Source organism: Parus major, chromosome 1A (assembly GCF_001522545.3).
Source record: "Parus major isolate Abel chromosome 1A, Parus_major1.1, whole genome shotgun sequence".
In the NCBI taxonomy this organism is placed as follows: Eukaryota; Metazoa; Chordata; class Aves; order Passeriformes; family Paridae; genus Parus; species Parus major.
In genome coordinates, this window is record NC_031773.1 from 63,924,466 (window position 1) to 63,931,191 (window position 6,726).

Consider the following 6,726-nt stretch of genomic DNA (forward strand, 5'->3'; position numbering starts at 1 on the left):
CTTTCTTTTTGGACCTCAGTGAAATCTTAGTCTGACCTGTCTGTGTTTGCTGGACACTTGGAGATCTAAAGCCGAAGAAAATTTTATTAAATATCTGTGACATGATGCTGCCAATTCTTAGTGGATTTTGAGCTGCTTGGGTAAAAAGTCAGAACTGTGAAAATTTTATGTGTCTGCCTTCCTAGCATGTGACCCAGAAGGAGTAGTCCACTCTGGTTATAGTAAATTCTAGGATCTACACATCTCCATCTATGATTACATTTGTCATGTGAGAAAAAGCCGTTTTTCTTCTGTTTTACCTGTAATGAACAGAAAAGTAAATTTGTCCAAAAGAACTTCTGGAAGGAAGGAGCATAAATATAGACCCTCTGGAGAACAGACTGTGCAGGGTACAGAGCATGCACAAAAGGAATGGCCTGGCGCACTCAGTGATAAAATAGGTCTTCAACTATCTAAGAACCCATATTTCTCTGTGTCCTACAGAGAATTATGGAAGTGGTCCTTGTATATGTGCCTTGATACCTGTTAGATGCATCAGGTGTTGAAAGAAGTACCTGTGTATTTTTCAGGCAAAGTAATCCAAGTACTAGTTGAGAAGCCAAGTCTTTCTAACAGGGTTGAACAGAGTAACCTGAAGACATTACTAAAAGTTCAGGAAGTCTTGTGCCTGCTAGAAGACAGGAATTTGACATATGTGTATGTCAGGAAGTTTGGAAGCTGCTCATCCCTGACTAAAACACTTAATTTCTACTGTAAACTGTAACCAGTGAAGTGAGCTTGGTGTGAAGGTGTGAAACAAGGAACCTGTTTGCAAATTTTTGTGACAGAATTCCCAGCAAGTGCCCTGCTAAGGGTTGGGTGACCATGGGCTTTGCTCTATCAGATGTGCTGTCAGTGGATCTCTCTGGGTGCTTTTCTGTGCTTACTGTTCACACCAGATGGGATAACAAACCTCAGGGGTATGTCCCTGAGGAAATGCACATGGCTGCAGAAGGTGTGCTGGACTGTGTGCATGCAAAAGTTATAAGTATAGTAGGGACAAGCCTGTCTTTATTCCCAGACTTTCTTGAAGCTGGCACTTTTCACCCCATATCCCACACCCCTCTGGTAGTTTTGTTTGCTTTTCCTTCTGGATAGTTTTTATTTACTTCATTCTGCAGTACCTAACTTGATCTCAGTCCTAACAAACCGAGAGTTGCAGTCATTCCACTTCATTGGAAAAAATTCCCTTTCCCAGGTATGTTAATGCTGAACATCTTCCTGGTCACAGGAGAAAGCAGGCACGAGCTCCACAGCACGGACATTGTCACATGCACCCCCATGTCATGGGGCTCAGTCTTTCCTTACAATCCCAGCTTTGCTTTCTGTAGGGAGATTAATTACCGGAGCTGTATTTCTTCCTTTCAGGATTATGTCAAACGGCAGTGTCTTATTTCCTGAAATATTGTGTTAGCCTCTCCTCCTGTATTTCCACAAAATCTTGGTGTTCCTATTTTTAGACTCTGTTGGAAAGTATTGCACTAAGTTTAGATTGTGCTTAACCAAGCTGATACTTTCAGTGGTACACGTGTGGCCCTGCACTTAGCTTTTTTTAAGGACAACTTAAAAAGTAATGGTCATCACTTATATATTAATAGAGCAACTTGCTCTTCTCCATTATGGCTATTAATGTAACAAATTTCTAATAGGGAGCTGCAGTTTGGAAGGTAGACAAAATGAGTTCAGAACAGAGGGTTACTATGGCTGTAGATTGATTTTTTTAATGTTGCTGAACCAGAAGGAGTTTTAATGAAATCTGACCTCAAGTCTGGTTTTTCCATTTTGGCAAAGAATAACAGTTCTGTGATCCAGAACTGATGATCACTTCAGCAGCACTTCAGTGCTTGGATCTCTTTTGTTATGGGTACATGATGACTTGTGCAGCCTTGCCATGTGAAGCTTTAAATTCTTACCTAATTTGAGGTTCTTATTAAATGCTGCCTAATTTAGGGCAGGCTGCATTTCCATTTCTGAGTAGGGGGCACTTGGACTCAGTTTTTGTTGAATGTTGGTTTCCCAGCTTGTGTTAAACCATGGATCTTAGGTATAGATGCCTTTTTGAGATTCATCGTGTGCTCGGAAAGCCTTTTTACCTGAGGAAGGGGTATTGATTTGCCTGTCTGTGTTACTCTTCTGTCCCTAGTCCAGTGCTCAGAAAACACACTGGCTTTCACATCTTTCACTAGTGACTGCCTAGGCTGTTTATCCTGCTGCTATTCCATGGGGAATTCATGGAACCTGCTGTTCAGGAGCATGGCTTGGCGCCTGCTCTGTGACCCATGGCTAGAGGGAAGCCTGCAGGGACCTCTGTTCCTACCAAGCAGATAAAGCATAGCAATGCCAGCACAACCCCCCAGCCTGAGGGAAAAGGGTGCTGCAAAAAATCAAGATTTAATTCAATCAAGTGATCTTTGGGAGAGTGAGTAAGGATGAAAGTTGTGAATGGTCACACTTGGTGAAATTACAGTCCTGAATTCATGCTGAACCCAAGGTAAGTCACCTCAAAGGAAGAGCAGGGAGGCAGCCACAGGTGACCTAAACATGCCTTCAGGACTATAGCATGAAGGAACAAGAGGAAGAAAGTTGTTCACCTGGAATTAACTAGCAAGTAAGAAGGTTCTGCTGTTTTATCTACTACCTGATCAATTAGGCAGCAGATAATTTTTGTGAAGAAGGCAAGTGCATTGCTGGTGATGTATTTAAAGATGTCACGTCAAACACTGCTACATGCCAGGGTATGAACTCCTGCTCTCCTCGTATAGAGCATTCCTACCTGTAAAAAATTGAGCTGTGAATATTTTAATAGATTATTGTCATCAACAGTGGATACTGCAGGAAAATCCTGGCAGGTAAAAGAAACAAGGGTTTTGTAGGAGAGGATTAGGGGTGTGTCAATGTTGGTTTTATCTGACAGCCTTTCAAATCAAAGTCTACATCTGTTTATAGGCACTTTGTTTCTTGTATGGTTTCTCTGGTTTATCAGTGACTCAGAAATACAGGAGTCTTCTGTGGAGTATTTAGAGGGGGCTTAACCTATGCATTGTAAATACTTGTGCTAATGAAGTTTGAAGGAAAGAAAATCAGATTACTTATCTGTGCTACTGCTTTGCCACTGACTCTGACAATTTAAGGGTGATTTATGATTTCTGGCATGCCTTCCAGGCCTCTTAGCAGAGTGCTCTGAGCAGAATTGCCCTGAAGTCTTTAGAAGTCTCCACAGAACTGGACTGAGAGCCATTTCCCCATGTCTGTATCAGGTATCAGTTGCAGACAGCATGGAGAAACACTCTTTCAGCACTACCTAACCCATGCCTTTCTTTTACTTAAGTTATTTCCTTACTATGGCACTGAAATCTGTGTGCTTCACCTTTTGCCAGGACACATGAGCCAACCTCACACACATCCTGGAGCTTGTTCCTCCTGTGGAGCATGTTAGTTCAGTGGTTACACAAACATATGATTAACTGTATTCTTTCCAGAAGAGCTGGGCATGTGCATCAAGTAAGGATGTGTTCAAGTACCTTGTGGCTTCCAGTCAGAGTGGAAAATGCTTGGGCAGAATTCAGTTCTAGACAAGCTGTTGTCAAAAATCTGTTCAGCATGTGTCAGCCAGCCAGACTTGTGACATGTTACTGGGACATGGTGCTGCTTCAGAACATTCCAAGGTAAAAAGACAAAACAGTGGTAGCAGCTGGTGATGATTTGGGCAGCTCCCAAATTTGTGGTCACAAATTTACCTGCCATTATTAAGAAGGGATTAGTGCCCTAGACTTTCTCCTCAAGACATTTTTTTTCCTGCTGCTGGTTTGGTAGAGAAAAATGTATTCTCACTCTCCTTCCTGTGTCTGGAGGACAGATACCTGTCACACTGTCACATCCTGCTAAGATAGTGTGTAGTGGCAAACCAATGAGCTGACCAGTGTGATAAACTAGTGTCTGGCTCAGCTGTGTTTATGACAAAAAAGATTGTGCTTAAAAAGATTGTGCATTCAAAACAAATGAACTTTTTGGACTCTGTGAGAAAGAACATCTTGGGATTTGCCTGCTTGGCAGTTTAGACTAAAGGTGTGAAGCACATGCATAAACTTGCCACTAAATATCTTTTTTCAGAAGGAAATGGCTTTACTTTGTCGTATAGCAAACGTTACTTCTGAATGGGAGCATTCACTCTGACATCTGTGCATTCATTGACCTCACACCTTTAGTTAGGGACCTTAACTTTCCCAAGTGCTGATGTGACAAGCTCTCAGGACAAATGATGTTCCCAGTGAAATAAAAATTGGTACAGCTGCTATCAGTGACTTGTAAGCTTGGAGTTAGATGGAAAGCATCATAAATTCATCTGTGCCTTGCAGGCAGGATCATATGCTTTTCAACTGGCGTAGCCAAAAATGTGTTTGTACATAGATATCATTCCTTCCCAGTGGCAGGCATTGAACAGATTCTGTTCTACATGCCGATGGTCTGTGAGATAGCAGGTGTTTCTATATCTAACGTACTTCAGCTCTGAACCCACGGCTGTTATTTTAACTTGGGATCAGGACATATTCATTCCAAAGTCTATGACCCTCACTGCCATAAATACTTCTTTTTTGTTGTTGTGGTTCTTGGTGTTTAGCACTACTTTAAAGAAAAAGTCACCATTATAGTCTTCTGTATTTGGTTCAAGTGACTTTCCATACACTACTTCTTTGGGATTAATGATTTCTCCTTTTTAAGGAGGACTCATTACAAAAAATTGCAAACAAGTCTGCATCTCATTCAGTCAAGTGAGTGTGTTGCTATTGCTGCTGGGTACCTGCAGAAAAGGTAGTTATGTATGTCAGGGGGACCTAGCTGGTAATCCTAAAATGCAGAGTTCAAAATGTAGACTTCTTAGCTGAGTTAGTGCATAGCTTGGAGAATCCAAATTACAATATACAGGGGGAGAAATATACAGGGAGAAATGGGTAGCATGTACTTGCAACTAACTGACGAATCTGAAAGCACTTGAATTAATTAAATGCTCTCAATCATCCCTGTCAATCATATCCAAGGGTAATCTCATTTATGAAAAAATATAGTTTCCTAAGGTGTTCTCAAGGTGAATTTATTTATTAATCCAGTGTCCAGCCCCATTTGTGTTACATATGAAGCTACTGTGCTACTGAAAAGCCAGGAATGACAGTGGAAAGGCTGGTGGTAAAGAAGTGATGAGGTAAGGGAGATTATTTCCAAAATTATGTTTTAGTTTAACAGTCTAGGGCTTTCTGAACATGGTGTCTGTCATGAAGCCTCTGTAGTCTCTGAGGATCTCCCTGTTCTTCTGGAACTCTAGATGACAAGTAGTCCCAGCTCTGCTTCACCTTGCCCCTAGTTTACCTTGTCAGCAGATGTCTGTGAGGATTCAGTTTCACTCTGTTGGGCAAGCAGAAATAGCAACTTACTGTCTCCAAAAGAGGGATGTGAAGGTCCCTCATCTCAGCCCTGCTTTCTGCTGGTGCTGCAGTTCTGCCTCTTACCTTGTTCTACTGTTGGCAGCTGTTGGATTCCTCTACAAGCCAGTTTAGTTCCTTAAAAGCAATAAAGAGAAAAAAAATTGGAAGAAGATTAGGAAGTATTTTTTTGTTACTGCATTAGTAACTAGAGTGATTTAGCAAGACTGAAATCATGGACCAAGGTTTTAGGTGTTGGATACAAGCTGCCCATTCTCTGTTTTGGGATGTTTCAGATCACCTCTGGTGCCAGTCTGTAGGTTACGTGGCCACCAGCTGGACATTCAGGTTGGGGTGTGTTAAGTGCTTCTGGATGTGCTTCTGGAGCACATCTTTTGATCTGTTTCTTCTGAAACCCTCTGGTTTGTGTGCTGTGAGACTGTTCGGTGTTGCAAACCTGTGTGGTAAGGAGGTACAATCAGGCAATTTGTTCCTAAAGGAAACCTCTGAGCTGAAGCATGAATAGGGATGGAGCCTTAGTGTACTGAATCAGGTCTGCAGGGAAAGAGGGCTGAGAGCTGGAAGAGTAGTAATGCCCTGCTGTCCTTTGGCAGGCCGTGGATGTGCTCAGCTGGGAGCACACACAACCTACCTGCTGAGATACCACCCAAACCCAGGTTTCTGGTGCTCACCTCTTCATAGCTTCATGATGTTGCCCTGAAAATTAAAGCCTTCTGATAATGTTTTCATAGTTTTAGTTACTTTCCCATGAAAGTTCTATAAACATAAGTTGTTTATCACATTCCTTCTCAAAGAAACATCTTTTGATGGACATTTCACATGACCAGTGTGATTGGGAAAGTGGGAACTTAATTATCCAATCCCTGGTCATTGTTGAGAATCTATAAGTACTGGAGTCAAAGAATAAAGGTTATTGGTTCTTTCCTGTTCTAACACTGAAAAGTGTTTGTGTGAATCATTTTGTGTCCTTTAGCGACATGATGCCAGCCCTGTTTCTCTTCCAGAAGCTGACTGGTTTGCAGCAGAACACTGTTGCACACTTTTCACACCACGAAAAGCATGAGGGTTTTTAGCTAAAAGCTGTAATTTTCTTGATAATTACAATGTGAATTGTCTGTACAAGAAAATGATACAGGTGAACAAAGATACCCAGTTTGCAAACAAGCAACCACATTTCTTTCATGGATTGGTGCAATTTTTGGGCAGGCACATGGTTAGCTGTGCTTGATAGGATTGTTGATGGACTAAAATC

General features: G+C 41.7%; 1 long non-coding RNA gene across 1 annotated transcript; it reads right to left on the reverse strand.

Moving 5' to 3' along the window:
- Positions 1 to 5,120: 5,120 nt before the first annotated feature.
- On the reverse strand, positions 5,121 to 6,237 carry LOC107204107. Its single transcript, XR_001521471.2, has 2 exons — positions 5,541 to 6,237; positions 5,121 to 5,436 (listed from the first exon to the last, which is right to left on the reverse strand). It is a non-coding gene; the product is annotated as an uncharacterized LOC107204107 (long non-coding RNA).
- Between the last annotated feature and the right edge of the window lie 489 nt (positions 6,238 to 6,726).